This window comes from Athene cunicularia (assembly GCF_003259725.1).
Source record: "Athene cunicularia isolate RWA chromosome Z unlocalized genomic scaffold, athCun1 chrZ_part2, whole genome shotgun sequence".
Taxonomy (NCBI): Eukaryota; Metazoa; Chordata; class Aves; order Strigiformes; family Strigidae; genus Athene; species Athene cunicularia.
The window spans coordinates 9,741,798-9,767,259 of NW_020799143.1; the positions used below are offsets into that span (position 1 = coordinate 9,741,798).

The 25,462-nt window shown below is 41.0% G+C and overlaps 1 long non-coding RNA gene across 1 annotated transcript; it reads left to right on the forward strand.

Annotated features, from left to right (window-relative positions):
• The first annotated feature begins 1,798 nt into the window (after window positions 1–1,798).
• Window positions 1,799–16,348, forward strand: LOC113490109. Its single transcript, XR_003400150.1, has 3 exons — window positions 1,799–1,919; window positions 15,600–15,604; window positions 16,338–16,348. It is a non-coding gene; the product is annotated as an uncharacterized LOC113490109 (long non-coding RNA).
• Window positions 16,349–25,462: the final 9,114 nt, after the last annotated feature.

Here is a 25,462-nt window from a genome sequence, read left to right on the forward strand (position 1 = left end):
ATTTAAGCAGAATGTCTGGGTAATGTTTGCTACTGCAACAGAACAAACTACACTACAGTTGCCAATTCTTTTAAGAGAAAATGCTAACAGTAGTTGCAGCTCCTTAATGAGATATCTAGGCTTACCAGTCACTAGTGAAAGATGTAGTTCAGATGAAATGTAGTTATTAATAAGGATGAAATGCTGTAAGAATGTGTGTATTCAACTTTCTTTGTTTAGCAATATTAAGAATTAAGAGCTTAAGTGTTTAACATTTCTAGAAACTCCCTTGGTTTGCCCCCTTGAGCGCTGGCCAGTCTCGGGGTGGAACCCAACAGGAGGATGGAATCAGATGTTTCCGCTCTAAGAAATATGCCAGTTATTTTGGCCTGTTGATTTAGAGGCTGAACCTGTTTGCAGCGACTTTGGATGCCTCACCTACGGATGGACACATCGCGTAGGATTTCCAGTTTGTAAGGAAAGGTTCTCTACATTCTTGCTGCATCTAGGGTTCCCTAGCAATTGCAGATCTGAATGTTATTACTTCTATTAATTAAGTGTGCTACTCTGTATTTTCCTTACTGTTTATTTTTGTGGTATTTAGTTATATGCCTTAACTCTGGGTAATGAAATTAGCCTACTCTTTTTAACTAGTGATTGTAACTGCTGTATTGTTTTAGCCTTCTGTGGAACTATTCTAAATATGCTGTGTGTTTGAAGTTTATCTAAGCCCTTAATTTATAACAGCTCCCAAATAAGTCTTGCAGGTGCTGCTGCAAAACAGAGAAAGATGAGATCTGGGAGGCATCAGCCTTACACAGCCTCTGACAAACAGCTAAGCTTTGATGAAGAACAGGCCTCTTAAGATAGATAAGAAACTGCTGAGTTGTGCCAAGGTGGCAGTGAAAAATCAATCAGGACAGCAGACATTTTCCCTGGGCTTAGCAGCTGCTGCCGACCCATCTCAGACCTGTTTGATTGGAGTTAGAGCTGAGAGGCTCTCTTCCCCAGTAGCTGGGCATAGCATGCAAGATGAGGCCTGGGGATGTATATAGGCTAGGATGGCAAAACATGACTCCTTCAGCAGTACCAGTAAATGACACTTGGTTTTGTAGTGATGCTTACATGATAGGTTTACATCTCAAAGAAGAAAGAATATTTAATAATGATTCATCTAAAAGGTTACCAATTACTAGATGGGTAAAGAATTTGGTTTTGTATGGAATAACTGTTTTAATTGTCATTGTAATCTTTTCGTGATGTTATAGCTGTGTGGGGAAGTGTTTTATGAAAATGATGGACTGAACAATAAAAGGAGTGTAGATTGCTCAAAACCAAAAGAGGGATTCGTGAACTGGTTAAAAAAACACCAACAGACATATTATGAGCGATCCAGACCAAGTGGCATCACTGTAGCAACAGGCTGTACCTGTTGTGAAGAACACCTGCAAAGCCAAGGGGCTGACAAACAGTGTGTGTAGCAAAAGATAAGAAAGCTGTACTGTTGAAAGCAAGATGTTTGCCCAGCAGGAGGAAGCGCATGGACACCATGCCGGTACCAATCATGAAGGGCAAAAGCGCAAGCAATAGTGGAACGTGCGCATCGCACCCTAAAAGAAAAACTACAACAGCTTGGGGAGGGGGAAGGTCATAAGGGGACATATCCATACACCGACAGCAGACTCTTTTGTCCCGTGCCCTTTATGCTTTAAATGATTTTGTTAGAGGCAATGAGTCCACATGTCCCCTGTGGAAACACTTTATGCCAACCCAGGCAAAAAACCACATTCTTTGGTTCAGATAATGGAACCGGGAGCATGGGAATCAGGCTGGTCGCTGAGAGTGTTTGGGCGTGGGTACGCAGCAGTGGAAAAAGATGGCTTAATTAAATGGATACCTGCACAATGTATAAAACCTGAAATAACCATTTCTTCTTAAAAGTTTTTGCAGATTTTCTGTGGCTTTTGGCTACTTGGATCTTTCGCTAGACAAACCATCCCGCCCAGACCCAACGTATGGGCAAGCACTACAGAGAAGCATGCAGCAGCTGTGGTGAATACAGGAAAAGAATGAAGAGAAAGCAAAGGAAAAAGGGAATGGAGTAAAAAACCCTACGTATGAAGAAATAGAACAACAAGCACTTCAATTATTACAAATATAGCTATATAGCATGGGGAGGGGGAAGTGTAGGGAGAGGCGCTCAGAAAACCTCGGGATGTACGGGAAAAATAGAGAATCAATCAATCATGCCAAAGAAGAATGTTACCAAAACACTGCCATGCTTAAGGTGGGTCCCTTTAAGGAGCTTATATAAAGCAATTGCGCAGTTAATAAGTTGAACAAGCAGCAACCATCGTATTGGTGTCTGTGCTTTTGTTCCCGCGAAGGTTTTAACCTCCTGCAAGGGTTAGCTGTGATCCGAGTGCCACATGTCTGTGGCTTGGGAGGTAGAAAAAGACAGCTAATGCCTTACCACAACAAGTCATAATGTTCTTAAGATCTGCATTTCACAGGTATTCAAATTTCTTCAGTAACTTGAGTGCCAAGTGTATAAATGTAGTCCTTGTGTAACCAGGGTGATGCAATGATTGTTCTGACAGAAGTAAACATGGCCTAAAGATATTTATCTGCTATCTATAAATAAAGTGCAATTATCCCTGTTTTTAACAATAATTTTTGCTTCTTCTATTAACCATGATAGCATAACCATGTTCATACCTGTTTATTAGATACTGAATTAAACTGAAAGATAAAAACAAGATGGGTAAGAAAAATCTTTCTGTACTATTAACACATCTGTGTTGTTCTAAAACTTGTAGTACCTATGAATCTACCAACTATTACCAACACTTTTAGCTTAAAGGAGGAATGACAAAGGACAAAGAATGACAGATTTTTATGAAATTAATTGAATGACTGAACTCCCTTGATTCTGCAAGCAAAAATGCAAAGAAAGAGAAGAATCCACACCACAAATCAACTTTCTGCACATTACATAATTTGATTTTACTGATACTAGAAGTTCCTTCATTTAAAAATATGCTCAACCAAGATGTTTTTCTGGAGGACCAAAGCTGTTTGCTTTTCTGCCCTCGAAGGGTCTCAGTGAATTTTATTTTTCAAGGAGTCTAAAGCTTCACATTAAGTATAAAAGATGTCTTATAATCATATTTCTTAATATGAGTATTTCTGCAGGACAAACCATTTCATAGATCCTTACATGAGACAAAGAGGAGAAGCACTTCTGTTTACCTACACACTCATTTGCCATCTTTCATGACTAGGATGACCTTCATATTAATTAAAATTTTAAATGCCGATAAACTTACTTGTAAGTAGTAGCAATCTGACTGAACTAGAAACATTTACTTTTAGCTAAGAAAATACTCCAGTGGTAGTTGCCTATAATATTTTCCAAGACTGGCTGAACATTTAGAAAACCTGCCTAGATGGATTAGCTTAATATCCACTTCAGGGGGAATTTCCCTTCTATGACATATTTTAGGATTTTTAGTGATATATATAAAGTCGGTCTATTTATTAATAATCTTTTGATGTGTTCCTGTATTTTGTTTCCAATGAGAGATGGAAATTTTTGATCTACTATGAGTTTTCAGATTTTAGCTTTCATGATGTAAGCGGTATCCCACTGAGTGAGTTTTGGGTGCAGACCCATGTTAGGATTTAGGGTTTTATGAAACACTGAAGCCCTATAATGTTTTTAAACAATTGTCTTTCCTTGTTGAATACCATGCAGGAAAAAAAATCTGGACTTTGGGCATAATCCATTACAAAGACACGGAGCTTTGATTGAGTTCAGTTTTGTTTATAAGGTTGAGATTCAAGTTCTGTGTTAAATATATGGAATTTGTCATATCTTCCGCAAATGTTTAGCACTTATGAACTGAATTCTGAATGAATTTTCTCAGAATTTACATAGAAAGTTGTAAACTGAATAATGGATTAAAAGGAACTAAAAATGAGTCAAAATTTTAGCATCTAAGCTGGTCCTTTGCCCTGAATAATCCAAACAATGGAACAAAGCAGCCTTTTCAGGTTCATTATGAAAACTAATTGAGATTTTGTATACAGGCGATACTTGAAGACACTGTTACTAGTTGCTCTACCTATTTAAAGACTGGAAGCGGTCAGCAACTCAGATCACTTAAATAGAACTGCGGGAGTAGGTTAAATAACGACTATTCATCCCCTAGAGCTAACTCAGTGGAAAGGTTCTGCTGATTTTTGTGACTTGGAAATAAGAATGAAGCTCAGATACTCATGTTATCTCACTACCAGATTACATGTTCCATCTCTGCCTGTTAAAGATCCTATAGTTGCATCCCAGCTCATGTGTCAGTGACTGCTGGACACCTGGGGGCAGCAATGGCTTGGTTGTAAACTGGTTAAGCCTAAATATTTTTCTTTTCTTAAGCATTAAATTGGCACTAAGGAAAAGTGCTAAATTGTTCAGTTTGCAAACTGGAGTCTTATAAACTCAATCAACCCCACCCCTGACAGCTTTGCTATACATTTACAGTAGAGGCCTATATCCTACATTATTCAACCACAAGGTCTTAGCAGAAACTTGGATGTGTATTTATAGGATGAGAAAAATCTGTCAGTCTTTATTTCCAAACAGTCTGTAGTTCCAAACAACAAGACTGTTAAGGGAAGCATTTTTTGTCTTCTGTGAAAAGAAGAGAAACCACTATATATGTTCCGCATAACTGCATTATAAAGCTAACACTTCATGATTGTTGCCAACATAGGATGGACATAATGCAGGTAGGCAGAAGCGGAAGTCCGTATATTCCATTTCAACTCCTGTGATCTTCCTTGTTCCCTGTAAGTTAACATACTGTAAAAAAAGGAAAAGCAAACCAAACATTTGGGATGAGAATAACCCATAGACTGTTCACATGTTTGATCTTGTTTTCAATGTTTGGAGAAACTATATAAAGGAAGAGATTCCAGCAAAATTACTAACACTCCCAGGCCCTCAAACCATTTAAAAACTACTTATTAGTGCTTTCATAAACTGAGGTGCAGGTAAATGAAATATCTTCCCCACCCCCCTGCCCTGCAGAAGTTTCAAAGACATAAAATAAATGGGATCAATTTAGCTCTCTGCACAGTTTGGTGTAGTCTGTGACTTCATGGTTGCCTACTTTTGTCTCCTCAAGATCTTTGCCTCCTTCAGTGCACAGTATAAACATTACAAATCTCATGGTAATTAAAAAAATGGAAAAAGAGACATACTGTTGCACAAGACCAATATCACCCATTTGGGTCATCAATCAACTCGGAATCTGAAAATTCATTGCACTGACCTCTGTACTTGAACTAATAGTCTGACATTTTGCCAGACTCTCTTTGGACAAGTCCTAAAGGAAAATGACATACTCCTGTGTTTTTTAGCATCAAGTAAATACTGAATCTCCAGAACATTTGAGTTACACTAGGGTGCATTTCTCCTTCACAGCTCTAAAGATTGTAAAAGGGGATATTTAAGAACACAGAACAAGTAACAAACCTTAAATCATAAAATCATAGAATCATTTAAGTTGGAAAAGACCTTAAAGTTTGTGATCTCCAACTGTAAACCTAATGCTACCAAGTCCACCACAAAACCACATCCCTAAGTGTCACATCTGCATGTCTTTTAAATACCTCCAGGGATAGTGTCTCAACAAGCTTCCCTGGACAGCTTGTTCAGGTGCTTGACAACCCTTTCAATGAGTAATCGTTTCCTAATTTCCATTCTAAACCTCTCCCGGAGAAATTTGAGGCTGTTTCAACTTGTCCTGTCATTTGTTACTTGGGAGAAGAGACAGACATCCACCAGAGCAATAAGGTCTCCCTTCAGCTTGCTTTTCTCCAGACTAAACAACTCCCTTTACCTCAGCTGGTTCTCACAGGACTTGTGCTCTAGACCCTTCACCAGCTTCGCTGCCCTTCTTTGGAGACACTCCAGCACCTCCATGTCTTTCTTGTAGTGAGGAGCCCAAAACTGGACACAGGTGCAGCCTCCCCAGTGTTGAGTGTATGGGATGATCACTTCCCTGTCCCTGCTGGCCACACTATTGCTAATACAAGACAGGACACTATTGGCTTCCTTGGCCACCTGGGCACACTGCCAGCTCATATTTAGCCGACTGCTGACCAACACCCCCAGGTCCTTTTCTGCTGGGCAGCTTCCCAGCTACTTTTCCCATAGCATTGTATGGGATTGTTGTGACCCATGAAAGACTCTTCACAAAATTTCCTGTTATATTTCAAACTTAAACTTTCTAAATAGAGTGGTTGCCAGAATTCTGTCAGAATTTCAAATCCTGGATAGACAAAATAGCCAGCATCAGGAGAGAGACATATGGCTTGTAAAAGCAAAGCTGTAATGATTTTGTTTGGCAGTTCTAAGGCTTGTTATAATGGGAAGTGATAATTGATCTAAAATTACTACACCTGCCTGAAATATTTACATATGTGTGTGTGTGTAGGGATGTTTTAAAATTTGTATAGTTCAGTGAAAGAAACAAACATTTCAGATGCTTGTGAGTGTGATTTTAATCATCACAATGACTCTTAGCTCGTTTCTATAGAGCTGTAATCTTCATATGACAGGTCAAGACCCTCCAGCAAATAATGAAGAGTTAGGTGGTAGGAGACAGAAAACAGCAGCAGTAGCAGTTTAATTTCATGTGAGCTATCCAGAAGCTCAGTTCCTTCAAGGTGGGAAAGTGAGAAAAGACCATAGTAATTTACAGCAAGTGTGTGTTAACCAAAGATCTGCCTTTCATTACTGGCAATCACTCAATTTCTTCAAAGAAGGGAAATAAACATAAACAATTGCTGCTAGTCATTACTCCCATTTTTCAAGACCCTGTTCCAGAGAAGCTAAGCTGCTTGCATAGGAATACATTCACTAGGTTGTGCAGAGGACAGAGCTTGCAATGAGTTTGTAATATGTATACATTGACCTATACTAATATCCAAATACTGTCCACATATTAGACAAATGAGAAAATCACATTGTTTTTAAGTTCCCAAATTCCCTTAAACAAAACTTAAAAAAGTTATGTCGGATGAAACTTTAAAAAATCATTGTCATATATATTGCTACATCTATTGACATACCAAGAGAATGAAATCAAAGCTCAAAATGTTGATGAGGCTCCCCAAAACCACTAAGAAAGACTGCAAATTTCCAATTCACTTTAGAGCTTGAAGAAACTTGCTCAGCTTTTCCAGCCATCTTCTTGTGGCAGTGATAGATAATTTTCTCAGCATATCTCCAGCCAAATTGCAGATGTGAGAGACTGAAAGAGTTAATGTCTCAAACATTGTGTCTGGGAGGGAGGTTGATTGGCATGGGATGCAGGGGGTGTGCAAGAGGGTAGGCAAGACAACTCACAGAGTTTGAGGAAGGGGTTTCTTGACCACCCAAAAGACTCCTCATGACCAGCCCCCACCTCGCAAGATCAAGAGTTATATAAGCTGCACAGATGTTTGAGAGACATACAAGTCCTCAAAGGGGCATGACTGGTGTGATTAAGAGGTGGCAACTGGCACCTGAACACTGAACTCTTTCTTACGTCACATGTAAATAAGTCCCGGAAAGCCCACCCTTTTCCTCACCTTGTATGCAAATGAGCCAACGTATTTAAGGAACAGCAAGCCATAGCACCGTGTGCACCCACCACCATCTCCAACAAGGTCAGGAACTGGGCCAGAAGACATTGCTGGAACCCAGGGTGATGATCCAGATCTCTCTTCTATTTTTCTATCTTTCTATCTCTCTTTCCCTCTTTTATATGTTACAGGCCATTCAGCCCTTTATAAAATAACAGGGTTTACTATCCACTGTTGAAAACTGTTTATAAAGCTTTGAGGTCTAATTAGCTTTAAAAAGGTTTAATAGGCTTCTGTTAAAATAAGCTTTTGCCATTAATAAATTTTTCGATCAACTGTTCAGTGTTAATGTCACCTTAATTTAGTCCAAGGGTATCTCGACTATCAGAGTGGGTTGTTCAAGACGGCCCTCTCTGGCAATAATTGGCATACCTATTAAGAGATCAGTCCCGCCGCCCCTAGGCCCTCTAATCTTTGATGAATGACTAGAATGCAAGGTTTATCAAATTAATTAATCACCTTGAATGTAATATTAGTTGGTGTCATGAACAAGATACCCTTTTTTGAGCTAAAACAATTGACGGGATCAGGGTCCTTAGCATGACCCCTTCTCTGAGTAGTGCCATATACTGGGGAGGATTAGTGGAATAGTCCTCTGAGGTTTATTAAGGGATCTGATCCCTAAACTTGTAGGGTTTACTGTGGTCTCTGTGGGACACTTAGCCATGGATTATACTCCTTAGTACAGGTTAGGGGGTTACAATGCCCAGCCTTCTCTCCCCAGAATGGCTTGAGCCCAGAATAATTGCATAATCCAAGGCAGTAGCCAACAAAATCAGCATCTTAGTTGAAGAGCGGAAGCTGAGATGGGGAAAAGGAGAAACGTGTCTATGCAGTATTGGGGGCTGCTTTGGTCGCTGCCCAACAAAATAGGCACATAAACCAAGAGAGAAAAAGTGAAACGATTAAACTGCTGCAAGACCTAGCTAAAGCTCTGCAAGAACAACTAGGAAAAGAGGTACAGAGCCTCTTTGACCAGCTCACTGTCAAACAAATAATCAGAGACTGCAGACTGCCTTGGCAGAGGCTTTGGAGTGGGAGAAAATATTAAGGGAGCAATTAGATGAAATTCACTCCCAAAGCAGTATAGAAAATATGGATGCAGATTCTGACAAGGGGAAAGAATCAAAAGGGTCATATCCACTTAAAGACATAGACCATATCAGGGAAATAATTTCCCTTGGGAGAGGGGAAGACAGAATTACCTTTAATTTAAACCAAGACTATGGATGTCGGTCAAAGGGGAGCTCAGCCAGTCATTGCATACACCATCCCTTATTCTCTTATGGAATTGGCCAAGATACAGGAAAAATACTCCTGAGACCCCTGAGAAACTGAAACCGAGTATGTGTGGAGGGTGTCCGTCATGGGGGAGGATTACATCCTAATGAGTGAGGACGAGGCAAGAACCTTCTGTGATGGTCCAATGAAACCATAGTTAATATCTCACACATCTGATAAAGAACTTCAGTAAAGGAAATGGTTTCCATGGAAACACCAGGGCTGTGCAGGTATTGGCAGGAAGATGTGGTGAGAGGAGGGGGTACTGCAGAAGCGGGACCACACTTTTCTGAAGCTGAACTTCCCTATCTTGAGCAAATCTGTAAAGAGCCAACAGAGAAAGTGTTTTCATGACACATGCACCAAGAGGAAAGGTCAGACAACAGTCATACCTGCAGGGAGGGGGGAGTAACTCCCCAAAGACCCCCATTTCCAGAAGAATCTTAATGTACAAACTACGTATGTACCAAAGCAAGGAGAATTCAAGAAGCATAGACTGCACATGATGCCTAATCAGCCTAATGAGTCCAAGTGCCCACCCAGAGGAGGGACAAGGGATGATAAAAGGACACAAACCAAAGCCCTGGGTGGTGGCATCATTCTGGAACTGAACCCCTAGGCTGGCTGGACCAGCTCTGGAACCAGGACTGGTGAAATCTTTCTTTTTTGTCTTTCTCTCTCCCTCCCTCTTGCTCTCTTTTTCTCTTTCTCTCCTTTTTTCTCTCATTCTGCATCCCTGTATAAGGCAAGTCTTGTTGGGGCATATCTGCCACTTGTTGGGGCATGTTATAAGATCTGCTGCTTGTCAGCGTATGTTGCATGGTTTGCAATTTGTCAGTGTATGCTATGAGGTTTACCGCTTGTTGCAGAGGGTGCAAAGCTTACTGACAAAGTTCCATGCCAGCATCTGTTGTGAACAAATAAAAGTTGGGTTTTGTGAACTGAAGAATCCATGGTGTCATTTCACCTTAACCCTGACCTGGGAATTGGCGAACCTGAAGCGTTGTCTTGAGCAGTTGGGACATGACACCTGGCGTTTTTCCTGACCACAGGCAATAATAGGGAACCTTGATCTCCAACCCTGTTACCTGAAATAAAGGCTCTTGAAACCAAAGATTGCTTTAGAAAAGAGGTATTTCTTTATTCTGTGCAGGGTGCTAGGTGGAAAGCATCCACAAATCAAACACCTCACAGCAAGGAATTACAAAGTATTTATACACTCCAAACTATGTGATTACGTATGCTCTCTAATAATTATTGGTTAGTTGCTTATCTCTCCTATCCCTTATTGGTTAGTAACATATAGTGGGTTTGTCAACTTTCTGAGCAAGGTCCAAGGGTAAGGTCTGTATCTGGGCAGGGGTCTTAAGCTTGTTTATGTAAGGCAGTTTTAACAAGCTCCCAGGTCCCAGGATGTTTGTCTTCTTTAAGGACTGTATCTTCTGATTAGAAGTTCATTGCTAATTATGGTTGACAGTTTGAGGCACAGACTGACCTATCTGGGGCATCCAATTTGTCCTTGTGTTTGATGAGAAACACTTGTCTGGATAACAATACGCACTAAGTGGGTGAAATGAGAAGCATTTGTGGGGCCTGCAATGTGCGATGAGAAGCGGCTTTGTGGCCTACTACTCCTGGGAAACAATACACTCTTTCCCATGGGTAGCAAGTACATACAGTTTAAGCAGCTCTGAATAAGGGCTCTTGTTCAGGTTGATAATTGCCCCCCTTGGAACTTATTTGTAATTTCCCTTTAAATAAGTTCCACTCTTGCCTGATTAACAAATGAAATGCATAATTTCAAATTTATGTACATTTACGTACATTTATGTAATAAAACATAAATGTACACAAATACTACAGTTATCACTCCTATAATAACTAGGATCTTCTTAACCCATAGAGACAAGTCCAGGAATCAGGAAGGTAGCCAATTCCATACTTCTTGAAATCTTAAGGAGGTATCCTGTTTTTGTATTTCATGGCAGACTTTGGTATGTTTCTAGATCTCCTTAAGATCTGTGGTGGGCCACCCTGATTGTTCTAGGTATACACATAACTGTTTTTTTTCTATTGTGCAAACACCTCCTTGAGCTGCTAATAGTATGTCGAGGGCAATTTGATTCTGAATTGCAATGTTGCTAATTTGGAAATCCTCTTCCTCTGAGGCCATAATTGCATCCATAGTTTTGCTTTCAATAATCTCCTTTTCTCCTGATATATTTACTATAGCTTTCTCCAGTTCACTAACTTCTAACCAAGGTATGAACCTGTTATAGTTGAATTAAAATTACTAGAGTCCGAAATAAATTCACTAAACATTTATTAAGGTAGGAAAGCAAAACCAGCACGCTGGGCGGCCTGGGAGTAGCAGCTCTACCCAAGGCTCGCAAATTCCAAGTAACACAGCCTTTTTATCCTCATGGAAGTCAGTTTTGACATCTTCGGCACGCCTCTCAGCGTCTTTTTGTTATTATAACGTCTTTAAGACTGGTGCTAGCTTCAAAGTCGGTTTGTCGGTTTGAGCAAACAGTTAGGCTTTCAGTCACATAACAATGGGGGCTGTGCATTTGTTAACAAGGAGCTGTGAAGTTGTAAATTACAAAACTAATTTGTTTTACACTAAGGTCTAAACTAAACAAAGACAAAAGTTCAACAGTTGTCGTAATATAAGATTGCAGTTTAACAGTTGCCTTGAGACAGTACATCTTGCAACCTCACACTTAAGTCCTTTTTCCCTTGCCAGACAGACAGGACTTTCTCAGATCTGTTGCAGCAAGATCATTCCTTTTATTAAAAACTCCGTTTAATCTGCAAATTACCCTTGATCACTTATCACAAACAATCTCACAAATGAATGGTAACTGGTAGGTTGTTCTACCAATGGGGTACTTCTATTGTGGACTTTCATGTAGAATCTTACCCATGTATCTTTTCCTAATCTTTTGGTAACTGTCACTTTAGGAACCAGTCCACTTAAGGTACATGTTCCAGCCCAATTAGGAGGTAAGGTTTTTCATACATCATGACCAGATAGGCAATACCATCCGGTTCCTTGGGGTGTAGACCAATATCCAGTTGGCTTAACCCTTTTATGCAATTGCATAAACCAGCTACAATGTGGGTAATGCCACACTAGACACATTCCCAGCTGTTAGTGTCTTCTCTGTTTTTAGGCATTTCACATCTGGATAATGCTGGGGTCTCCACACCCCAATCTTGAGAATTTACATCTAAATTTGGGCTGTCTGGCCTGATCCATACATTATTTCAGGATACATTATGAGACAGGTACCTCCATAATGGAGATTCCTTTATTGTAACGTTCAGGGAAATGAGTACAGTCAGTTTTATTTATCACTGTCACTGTCCTCTGAATCATAGTGAAATGAACATTCTGGTTCCAGGGATCCTGATGGGTTAATGCCATCCAACTTATGCCAGTATGTGTACATATTATCCACGCTAGAATTAAAGAGTTCATACTAAAAAAATTTCTAAAAACTATTACTAAGCCAAGCACAATTAAAGGTATTAAATACAGATATACATGCACATAATCTAGTTCAAAATATGATTCAAATGAGGCCCAAGTGCAATTCATACACTCTTTCTCTGAATCTTCAGTTTTAAAGGATTATTCTCTTGTGGTTGTACCTCCCAACTGTCAGGTGTAAGCCCCTTCTTGATCTATGTGTAGTGGATCCAAGGTTTAACTTCATCCAGCTTCACAGCAGTCGAAGTTTCAGAAGGACTTGGAATGTCCTTTCTACCTTTCTTTCAGAGGTTCATTATTACAGGTTTTCAGGTAAACCCAATCTCCTGATTGATAAGAGTGGACCACTGTGTCTAATTTGCTGTGTCCTGTGTTGCAAATACCTGTTAAGAGATTATAGGACTTTTCCCAAAGATATTACATATTCTTTTATAATCTGAAGAAATAATAATTTCTTCATTTCCTGGTTCTTGAGACAAGCTCTGGTATAGTCACTCATATAATATTTCAAATGGGCTAACCTTCTCTTTTGATTTTGGTGTTATCCTTGCCCTTAATAATGCTAGTGGGAGAGTCTCTGGCGATTTTTACTGAGATTCTTGACAAATTTTACTCATCTGTCTTTTAGAGGTTTGATTCATTCTTTCCACTTATCCACTTGATTGTGGCCTCCAATGAGTGAGTAAATTCCATCTTATTCCCCAAATTCTTGCCAAGGACTCAATTTGCTACAAAATGAGGCCTTCTATCTGAGGATATTCCAAATGTAGGTATTTTGTCTTTCACCAGTACCTTAATCACTTCTCGAGCCTGGCTGGTGCAACAAGGGAAAGCTTCATGCCAACCTGAAAAAGTATCAGTTAATACCAGCAAGTACCAATACCCATTTTGCATGGGAAGTTCGGAAAAATCTATCTTCCAATAATCTCCAGGTCTATTTCCTGTCTTTATTTTTCCTGGTGAAGATCTGGGCTTATTTTTCAGATTGTTTTTCTGCCACATTTCACACTTGTTAATGGTGCTCTTTGCTATACCTGTCATTCCTATGCCTAGAGCATAGGTTTTTATGTTATCCAACAATGCTTCCATTCCCCAACGGGTTTCTTTATGTGATTTTTTTTCTAACAGCTCTCTCATTAGACTTTCAGGGAGTATCATGAGCTGGTCTTCAGTCACCCACCAACCATCCCTGTCCTTTTGTGCATTTGTTACTTTAATCAGTTGGTCATCTTTTTCTGTATACTGTGGGGGCTGGCCCAGATTTTGATACTTTTCAGGTCACAAGCCTAATATTTCTTCTTCTGCTGCTTGCTTTGTGGCCATATCAGCTTTACAATTTCCCACAGTGAAGTGCTAAGGCTTGGACAACTGGCCCAAGCCAGAGTTGACCTACAGATGAATCCTGTATATTTTATAACTGATAACCATTGTACTAGTAGGTATTGTACTAAATTATAACAAACCACCTATTCTGTTACACTGCAAGTATTGAAGCCTGAGCAACAGGCCCTGAGCTGGAGCTGCTAATTCAGTATGTAATCATTAGTGAAATATGTATGGAAGATGCAGCTATTTTGAATGTATCTCTATCTTTCTTTGTGTGTGGATAAGATAATGGGGTCATGGAGACCATTGTCTGGCACTGTGACCTGATGTGAGACCTTGTGCATAATCCCATCAGATAAGCAGAGAAACTCCCTTAGCTTCTCCTCTGAACCCTGGCCAGGCTCTGGGGGGAACCTAATGTGAGACTGAAACCAGATATTTCTGCTTAAAACAAAGATGCCAGCTATTCTGGCTTACTGATTTTTGGGTATATAAGGCTGGACCCCCTCACAGCGACTTTGGAAGCCTCACCCATGGGTGGCCACACCCCGTAGGATTTCCCCCTTGCCGGGACAGGCTCTGCAAACCCTCACTGTAACCGGGGCTGCCCAGCCACTGTGGGTCTGGGTGATGGGAACGTGTGCAAGGGGTGAGGGATCTTTCTTAATCACGGTTTTCTCACTCTTGTAGTAATGATTTGATGCATTACCCTGAATTTTCCTATTTTTTTCCTTTAAGTATACTATTCTGTCTTTTCTTACTGTATGTCTTTTGTATTATTCTGTTATATTATTTAATTATCCCAGTAAAATACACCTACTCTTTTCACTCTGGTGTTTGAGTTTAATTGGTATCTTTAATCAGCAGAACACACAGCTACAAAAGTATCTTCAATGTGATGGGCCTTACATGATGGCTACTTGTTTTGGAAAATTCATGGTTTCCAATAATTTTCTTATCAGGTCTCCATATTTTATGGGAGTTCTTTGTGCTGATAAAAGGTCACTTTATTTCCATAATGCTCTGTGTGCATGGATCACTCCAAAAGCATATCTAGAATCAGTCCAGATACTGACAGTTTTAACAGCTGACATCTCCAAGGCTCCCTTCAAGGCTCTTAATTATGAGCAGAGGTGCCAGGTGGTACTGCACCTGTTTCCAATTTCTGTTACCTTTTTCCATTTTCTGTTACACAGCATGTCCTGCCTTTCTTTCTCCATGATTCACAAAAATACTCCCGTCCACAAACAAGTTCATTTCGATGGGCTTCATGGATATGTCTTTCAAATCAGCCCTACTAGAATACATTTGTTCAGCTGTTGTCAGTCATGTTACAGATGTTTCCCCTGGCAAAGGTAACAATGTGGAAGGGTTTAACACAGAGATTTTTAGCTCTGTGTCATCCTGTTATAACGGTATTGCCTGAAATTTCACCATTCTGCTGGGAGGCAACCAATGCTCCCCTTTTTTCTCTAACACAGTTGTTAGTGCATGTGGTACTTGAACTTTTCTGCACCAAAGTCAATTTTCTTGCCACTTGTATAAGTATTATTGTAGCTGAAACTTCCCATAAACAAGAAAGCCAACCTTTACTTACTTGTTTTTTAAAAAAATATCCTACCAGTCTCCTCGAAGATTCAGTCTTTTGAGTCAATACTCTGAGCGCAATATGTTGTCTTTCATGAACGAGCAGCTCGAAAGGTTTTTCTAGGTTGGGTAAGCTGAGAGCCGGGGCTGTCATTAATGTATGTTTTAACTGAATGAGCAATCGGTAACAATCTGAAGTCCATTCAACGAGATCCCCAGGTCCTTTTATAGCTTCAAGTGGAGGTTTGGCTGTTAGTTTAAAATTAATTATCCACAGGCGACACCATCCGGCCATTCCGAGGAATGCACTTAGCTCCTGTTTAGAAGTCCTATTCAAAGTTCTGTTTAGATGTCGACAAATCGCTTCTTTCCGTTTTGCTCCCAGGCTCCGCTCTCCTTCGGTGATAGGTAAAACCTAGGTAAGTGGGCAGTGGTTTGCATTATTTGAGCCTTCTTCTGTGACATTTCATATCCGGATGCTCCCAGAAAATTCAAAAGATCTATTGTATACTGCATACAGTCTGTTTCTGTCTGGGAACTCAAAAAATGTCTTCTACATATTGTAATAAATTGACACATCCTTCATTTTCTCTCTGCCAGGTTTCCAGTTCTTTTGCTAACTGATTCTCGAAAATAAATGGGCTATTTGTAAATCCCTGTGGCAGAACATTCCAACATAATTGTGTTTTTTGACTAGTAGCAGGGCTTTCCCACTCAAAGGCAGAAAGTTTCTGACTTTCTTCTTCTAGTGGGATACTCAAGAAAGTCCAGTACAGTAAACGACTGATCAATTTCCCTTGTTGTAGTCAGTAAGGTATATGGATTGGCTACTACGAGATGCACATCTTGAACAATTTGATTAACAGCTCTTAACTCCTGGACCAGCTGATAATCATTAGAGTGAAGTTTCTTTACCAGGAGAATAGGTGTATTACATTCAGATTCACACTCTCTTAATAGTCCATATTTCATAAAGTTTTCTGTTACTTGTTTCAATCTTCTCCTTGCCTCCAATTTTATAGAGTATTGGTTTTATCTTACAGATTGGGCTCCTGGCTTTAATTTAATCTTCACACAGCTAATTTCAACTGACCTGGTACTTCAGATGCCCATACAAGGGGTCTCGCCTCATCTAAAACCTCTTCTGGTATCTTTGTGTTTTCTTTTGCTGTAACAGAAAACCTTGTGCCTCCAGCAATTTTTCTTCAGGTATCTGCACACGGATGTGATTACCTTCAAACATGATTTGGCCATTCAATTTACTTAACAAGTCTCTTCCCAATAAGGGCATAGGGCAATCAGGTATGTACAAAAGTTTATGCATCAAATTCTGGGATCCATATCCTCATTTAATAGGTTGGAAGAATGGCTTGACTTCTCCATTCCTTGTGGTGCCAACAATGGATACACTTTGTTTACTCAATTTACCTTTACATGAATTTAAAACTGAACATGCCACACCAGTATAGACTAAAAAATTCATTTTTTCATTCTCCAACTTCAAGGTAATGAGGGTTTCTGTTGGGAAGACTCCCAAGTCACCCCCTGGTCCCCATCAGTTGGAATCCTGATCCAAAGTCAACAATTTAGTGAGTTTAGCATTTTCACTAATTTAAAGGAGTGTCATCCACAATCTAATTTGCAGACACTCTCTCTTCCAGTGTTCCTTTTGTTTGCAAACTGCACACTGATCTTTTTCAAGGGGACTAAAAGGACCCCTATTTATCCCCCTCTGATTCTGAATTCCTCTATTCTCATTCCACCTTATACTTCCTTGATTTCCTTTCTTTATTGCTGCTGCTATGAATCTGTCTCTTTTAAGTTGCTCCTTCACTTGCCTTTTTCTTTCCTCGTCCTCTCTATTATTGTACACTTTCCAAGTTGCCTCTAGCAGTATATTTATAGTTCTTGCATCCTCCCCCTTGTACTTCTGCAAATTCTTTCTAATGTCTGTACAAGATTGTTCCACAAATATGTTAGAGACAGAGCATTTTCTTCCTTTTCTGGATCTAGATCTGAGTATTCTCTGTCTGTCTCATACAATCTTTCATAAAAGGTTGAGGTGTCTCATCTTTTTTCTGAACCACCTGCTAAATTTTTGCCAGATTTTTTGGGTCTGGAACCATCAATTTTTGGTATTCTCTTAAAAGTAACCTTTGTGCTCTATCATTTGGATCCCAGTTAGGGTTCACAATGGGGAACTGATCTTCCACCTTCCACTCCTGTGCATCCTGTATGTGTAGTCTCTCTGGCTTTTCCTTGGCTTTTGCCATTATCATTTATCTCTCTTCACATGTAAAGAGATTACTCAGAACAACCTCCACATCAGTCCAGATCATGATTTTCCATAAGTCTCTAACACTTGATCTGCCCTCTAGATCTTCCCTGTAGGTGCCTGTCACTTTCTTCCAAGCTCTAAAGTACCCTGTGGAGAAAGGAACTTTTACCCACACAGGCTCTGCAATGGATCCCACCGCTTGTCTTAAAGGGGCCTGCAGCACAGCTTCTCCTCGTCTAGTATGACAGGCTACCAGACTATAACTTCCACTCCTGTATTCTCTCCCTACTTCCTGTCAGGTTCTCTCTCTTCCCTCACTTGCACATTTTCTTCCTGGGCATCAGATGACCACCATGGGACCAGTGGTCCCCTTACAGGCCACCAACAACTGAACATCCTCTTCTTCCTCATCATGCTTACACTTACACCAGTTTCCAATACTATTTCCAATACTACAAGCTGAGCTGCATTACTTTAACAATTTTGATTTTCCATGTTCCAAAGCCAATACATTCATATCATTAATCCACACTTTTGTACTAGTATAGTAATTTCTAAGAGTAAAGAACAAATCAACGTAAGGTATTTCATCCCTCTTCACTTCCCACCTACAAAACGACATTAATTGCAATATTGTATTATATTTCAAAGTTCCATCCTTTGATTATTTTTCCTGATCATCCAATATATACATTGGCCACCAATGATTACAATATACAACTAACATTTTCTGAGTTAATGGACCACCTCTAAACTTTTGCCAGTGTTTCAGTATACAACCCAGAGGGGAGGTTCTTAAAATGGCTTCCACAGAAGATGACATTACATTCCTCATTGCCCTTTGTGTCTACCTGCTCCTGTCACCACCATACAAACATAGGAGATCCCCCAGCAGCTGCAACCACCCTTTATCCACCAACATGTACTTTTCTAGTACAACTTACTTATGGATTCCTTTCATTGAGCAATATCTCAACTTGCTTCGAGTCAAGTACTCAAAGCCCTGCTAGGAAATCACTAGGGAAAGTCCCCAGAGAAACCATCCAGTGCCCACTGAAGTTTCACTTGTGATTCCTAGTGGCAAGGAGAGTAGGCCAGACTTCAAGTCTCATTGTTGGCTGAGTCCCGGACAGCAGTGTCCCACCTGGGTTGCCAGACAAAATGTTACCTGAAATAAAGGCTCTTGAAACCAAAGATTGCTTTAGAAAAGAGATATTACTTTATTCTGTGCAGGGTGCTAGGTGGAAAGCATCCACAAATCAAACACCTCACAGCAAGGAATTACAAAGTATTTATACACTCCAAACTATGTGATTACATATGCTCTCTAATAATTATTGGTTAGTTGCTTATCTCTCCTATCCCTTATTGGTTAGTAACATATAGTGGGTTTGTCAACTTTCTGAGCAAGGTCCAAGGGTAAGGTCTGTATCTGGGCAGGGGTCTTAAGCTTGTTTATGTAAGGCAGTTTTAACAAGCTCCCAGGTCCTAGGATGTTTGTCTTCTTTAAGGACTGTATCTTCTGATTAGAAGTTCATTGCTAATTATGGTTGACAGTTTGAGGCACAGACTGACCTATCTGGGGCATCCAATTTGTCCTTGTGTTTGATGAGAAACACTTGTCTGGATAACAATACGCACTAAGTGGGTGCAATGAGAAGCATTTGTGGAGCCTGCAATGTGTGATGAGAAGCGGCTTTGTGGCCTACTACTCCTGGGAAACAATACACTCCCATGGGTAGCAAGTACATACAGTTTAAGCAGCTCTGAATAAGGGCTCTTGTTCAGGGTGACAACCCAAAGGGTAGTGTATTGGGCAGGGGGATTAGACCCAGTGGAAAGAAGAGACCTTTTCTCTATTAAAATGCCTATGGTGGGCCATATTTTCGAAAGCATGCAGAAAACTGCCTGCCTTCAGCTGATATACAACTGCCTACTAGTTCCACAACAGCCCTCTCCCATGCAGTATGTGACAGACCCTGAAAGGTTACATCCTTTAATCAGGGGATTGCCTGATGCCTTGAAGCTGTATACTGTCCCATTACAAGACTGGTTGCAGTCCTCAGCTGAGAGAGAGGGGAGGACCCTCAACACAACTTGGGAACAAGTAGTGCGAGAATTAATAATGTATGGGAGATGCATGTGATTCACTGGCCAGGGGGAAACAAAATCTAAAACATCTATTAGAAGGGTTGAGGGAAATGGGAAAACAAAAGCAGTAACCTTGAATAATCCACCACAGCAACCTCATGATAGGAGATAAATATTATGGATGGAGGGAATTTCAAAAGGAATTTCTTGTGCAGTTGTGCATGGCTTACCCACTACCAGTCTAGAAAAACTGGTAAGTAGTTGTGGCAAGATAAAAGTGGATTTTCTCTTCAAAGTATCCTCAGCTCCCCAGACTTGAATACTCCTTTCACTCCTCTCAAAGAGCCAGTTACCCTGAAGTTGGGAAACCCATCCTGCCATCCTCAGTGAGCTGGAGGATGGCTAGTGGAAATATCTGAGAAGGCTCATAGAGAATAACAATGGAGATTTACTGATTACTTTTTTCCCTGAGCTTTTTCTGAACACCTATTAACTTTCTAGTAAATATGAGAGTGCAGATGTCAGCTCTGCAAGTGAGTGAGTCCAATTGCTGTGGCATATAATGGCCAACAAAAAGCAAATTTGATTTACAGATGTGTTTGGAAATGCCTTACTCCAACCAACTGCTTGAGTAAAATGTTGGTTGCCTGGGAACAAATTCCTGACAGAGATCCTTATGATATTGGGGGATTGAAATGCTGGGGTTTCAACCCCAAGCCCCAAATTAAGGTTGACATATGGGTGATTCCCACAGCCCTTCACAAAGGGGGGGGGGCAAGTTTACCTTTAGGCTTCCCTCCAGGGTGCGGCCGGCCTTGCAGGGAGAGCCCTTGGGTAAATGAGCCCCAGGTGTCTGCATTAAGTAAACAAGGGTCAGGTGTCCCACTTAGGGGTAAAAGCTGGGACCCCTTGCAGGAAGGGGCAGTGTCTGTTTGTGAGGTGGATGCACTTTGCAGAGTTCCCTGTTGGGGAAGGACCTCCTGCCTCCCTGGGACTGGGCTCCAGTCAGGTCTGGCTTTTGTAAACGTGGGCTGTGTAGAGATTCAGTATGTGGCTTCCTTGGTCTTATGTTATTTGGCTTAACTCAGTTGTCTCCTGTCCCTTCTATGGGAGACTGCATTTCACCATTTATTTCACCCCTTTTTGGTCGTGTTGTTGGGGTCAGTGGGATTCATGTTGATTATGTATAATCTGACTTGTTTGTAGCCCCAGCGCTCACCCATGTACTGACCCTTTTGTATCAAATACGCTTTGGTTATTGGTTCATCTTTATGCTGGCTGTGTCCTTTATGCTAGGCCTAATAATTTGCAAAACAGGGATTTACCAACAAAAAATCTGGGGCTTGATTTGTCAGAAGGGCATGCTTGGATAGATTCAAGAGGAAAAGAGTAGATGTTCAGCCTGACAGTCTTAGTATGACTGTTGCAATGAGAACCTGAATTGCCTCCTTCTAAGACTGTAAATGTTAAACCCTATCCTCTCCCTCCAGGAGCTAGAGAAGAAATTATCCCCATTATTTCACATCCAAAGGAGAAGGGTATAATTATCACTACACACTTCCCCTATAATTCTCCCATTTGGCCTGTACACAAGCTGAATGGCAAATGGTGGCTAACAGTTGAATACTGGCATCTGAACACCAATCCCTTAACCACTGCTGTGCTGAATATAGTGAAACTGATTGCAGCTATTCAGGATCAAGCCCACCAAATTTTGGCAGCCATTGATGTAAAAGGTATGTTTTTAGGGTTCCCTTGCAGGATATAAACAAAGACCATTTTGATTTTATCTAGGAATCTATAGAATACATGTTTACCCATCTCCTGTATTTTCATTCACTGACTATTGCCCACTGTGCTTTAGCACAAGAGCTTGCCCAAATTCCCCCCTGGGAGGAAGTTAAGGTACATCAGTATATTGATGACATGCTGATTGGTGGACCTCTTGTCTCTGTGGTGGGACAGACTCAAAAGGATATAATAATCCATTTGAAAAATTAAGGAATCCTACAGAAAAGATACAACTCCCATCCTCTGAGGTAAAATTTTTTAGTCATCTGGTGGAGGTGAGGGATAATGTGTATTCCCCTCCCCCCCGCAACTTTAATTACCCTTGAACAGGTGAAAGTGCCTGGGAACAAAAAGGAACTTCAACATGTTTTAGGCCTATTGGTATACTGGAAGAAACACCTTCCAGATTTTTCTATTGTAGCTCGACTTCTATATGATCTAACAAAAAGGAATACCTCTTTGGATTGGACCCCAATCCATGACAGAACCTTACAACTGCTGATTTTGGAAGCTGAGGTATACCAGGCCCTAGGGTCAATCTACCTGACCAACCCTTTCCAAATCTGAGTGTGGCCTTGCCACCCATTGGCTTTCAATTCAGGGCTTAAACTACAACAGTTGTACAGCATCTGACCTCATTTATGTCTTAATCTTGCTCTTGGGATCGTTTAAGAACCCTCCTCGATATTGGATAGGGACATTTTTTTTAAATTGGCGTCATGGACAGGATCCCTTGTGACAAGAGTGCTGTACTACCTTGCTGTCTTGGATGCAAACCTCCCAGGGTGAAATAGTTCTCTGTGTGTTATATTAAGTTGTGATCTCCTGAGAGTGAACCAGGAGACTGTGGACAGTTGACATTGTATTTGTGCTTGGGTAAGGTATGAACTCTTGAGAGTGAATAGGGGGAAGTTATTTATCAAGTTGTGGCCCTCGCAGGAGTAAAACCCCTTTCCGCATTGCTTTTGTGTGAGATTCAGATTTGGTCTCCTGGGAGAGAATAGGGGAAATCTGACATTAAGGTTTGACCCTCTCAGGATGATATCCCCTTTGTATCAGGAAAACGGAAAAGGAATGGGCTGTGATGATGTGCCCTCAGGGGCTGAAGCAATAGCTATATTATATGATCTTTTGGAGGCGCACCAATCCCGTCCCTCAGTTCAGGGATGAGACCAGGCGAAAAACCACTGGTTCCAACCACAGAGTGTGGTGGATCGGATAAGGGTATTGCAGAAGAAAGCTAAGGTTAGAAAGGGGAAAGGAAAAGCTATAATTTGTACAGTGCTAGGAGCGAATCTGGCAGCTGCAATGGAAGAGAAAAAGGAGAAGTCTAGTCAAGCTGACACTTTGATAGACTCACTGCAGATGATCATACAGACCCTGCAGAACCAATTGTGAGACACCAAAAAATTGTTAGAGGAGGAAAGGGATCAAAATAGAATATTGAAAGATGAATTGAGGGAATACATTTTGGCAGAGATGGATACACACGCCAAGGCAGAAGTGAAACTTTTGGAGAAGGGGATACGTCAAATCTATCCTCAAGGAGATATGCAGAAAGCAAAAGAAACTGTAGAAAGTCACCCCCACATGTATCCATTTGTTAAACCAGAGTATCTATATGAGGACGATAGTGATAACCATCTACAGGTTATCACCAAAGAAGTTCCATTTACATCAGCTGAATTGGCAAAACTGAAAAAAGATTTTTCAAGGACTGCAAAAGAATCAGAGAGAGAGTATGTTTGTAGAGTGTCTCTGTCAGGAGGGGATAGTGACCCCTGACCATCAAAGGCCAGGGAAGAAAGTATGGACGTGGGGAGATATAGTTCAGGAATTGATTCATTTTGGGAGAAAATATGGTTCTGTTGGTGGATAGTCCCAAAGAACTGAGACCAGGGTCGTGCGGGCTGCAGAGCAAATTAGTGGGCAACAATCATCCATGAGGAAGGGACAAGGCTTTGGATCACCCTGATTTCAGAATCCTGGGAGAGAGAGGCCCCTAACTCGATTGGGATTGTGGCAACTAGGACTTCAGAAAGGCATTCCTCAGAAACTGATGGATGGACTCACGACTCAAAAATTAGAGCAACTTGTGGAGAAATGGCCCAAGAGAAAGGTCACTTCCAAACCAACCCCTAGTGCTCCACCCTTAATAGACCTTGGGGAGGAGCCGACTGGAGAAAAAAAGTTGACTGGAAACTAGACCCTCCGCTCCCCGAAGGTGAGGGGGCATGCGGAAGATGGATGTTTGTAAGACAACTCACCTGCAACACAAAAGGACACTTACTGATTACTGCTGCTGTAGGACCAAAGAAAAGACTGGTAACATTTTTAATTGATACTGGGGGACAAATTACCACACTAATGCGGACTGAAGCAGAACAATGTGGAATTGCAGTTCCATTCAAAAAATTAATTGTCCTAAATGCCCTGGGAAAAACACAGTCAGTACCTATAACTTCAGTAAAATTATATTTACCAGTAGAGGAAAAGCCAGTCAACACTATGGTGGCCATAGAATCTTTCCAAACAAATCTCTTAGGCATAGATGTTTTGAAGGGCAGACAATGGAGAGACACCCAGGGGAACTCGTGGTCCTTTGGTGTCTCCCAGATCAGGCAATTGACCAAAAAATCAGACACAGAGGTGTGTTTATTGCAGGCGGCACCTACCCTGCCTGCCTCTAAATTGACAAATGTTAAACCCTACCCATTGCCTCTAGGAGCAAGGGAGGGAATTGCACCAGTTCTGGAGGATCTGAAAAAACAAAGGGTTGTAGTTCCCACTCACTCTCCCTTCAATTCTCCAGCATGGCCAGTTCAAAAACCTAACGGCAAACGGAGATTGACAATAGATTACACAAGACTCAATGCCAACACAGGTCCCCTAACAGCTGCTGTACCAAATATTGCTGAATTAATAGCAACCACTCAGGTATGGTCCCACCCTGTCATGGCTACAATTGATGTCAAAGATATGTTTTTCATAGTCCCTTTACAACCTGAGGACCAGGATCACTTTGCCTTCACGTGGGAAGGACAACAGTACACTTTTACATGACTCCCTCAGGGATATAAGCATTCCCCCACGCTAGCTCACCATGCTTTAGCACAAGAGCTGGAAACAATCCCCAGAAAAGCAGAGGTAAAGATTTATCATTTATTGATCATGTACTAATATGAGGAAGTCAGGTAGAAGTGAGAGAAACTCAGAAGGACATCATCACCCATCTAGAAATATAGGATTGACAATCCCACCTGAGAAAATATAGACACCTTCAAGTGAGGTAAAATATTTAGGGATCTGGTGGAAAGGAGGTATGACGTGTATTCCCCTGGACACTCTCTTCTCTCGGTCAGATCAAGATGCCAGGGTCAAAGAAAGACTTGCAACATGCACTAGGATTGCTTGTGTTTTGGAGGAAACACATTCCTGACTTTTCAATTATTGCTAGGCCCTTGTATGACATTGAGAAAGAGAGCTCAGTGGGAATGGACTCAGGTCCATGACGAGGCTTTACAACTGCTGGTGTTTGAAGCGACTGCCTATCAAGCCCTGGGTCCAATTCATCTGACAGATCCAGTTCAAATCGAATGGGGATTTGCCAAGACTGGACTGTCCATTCACTTGTGGCAAAATGGTCCAGAGGGGCCTGTTAGGCCCATTGGTTTTTATTCTCGTAGTTTCAAAGATGCTGAAAAAAGGTACACAACTTCGGAAAAAGGTCTATTTGTAGTCAGTCTAGCTTTAAGAGAAGCCGAACGCACCGGCAACAATCTATAATTCTCAGAGGCCCACTTAAAAGTGATCAAAGCAGTTTTGTCAGGAACTCCACCCCCTGACGGAGTAGCCCAGAGAGCCTCTGTGCGAAAATGGTATGCACAAATAGAACATTATTGGGAAATCTTTTCTGTAACTGAAGGAGCCACAAAAGTGTT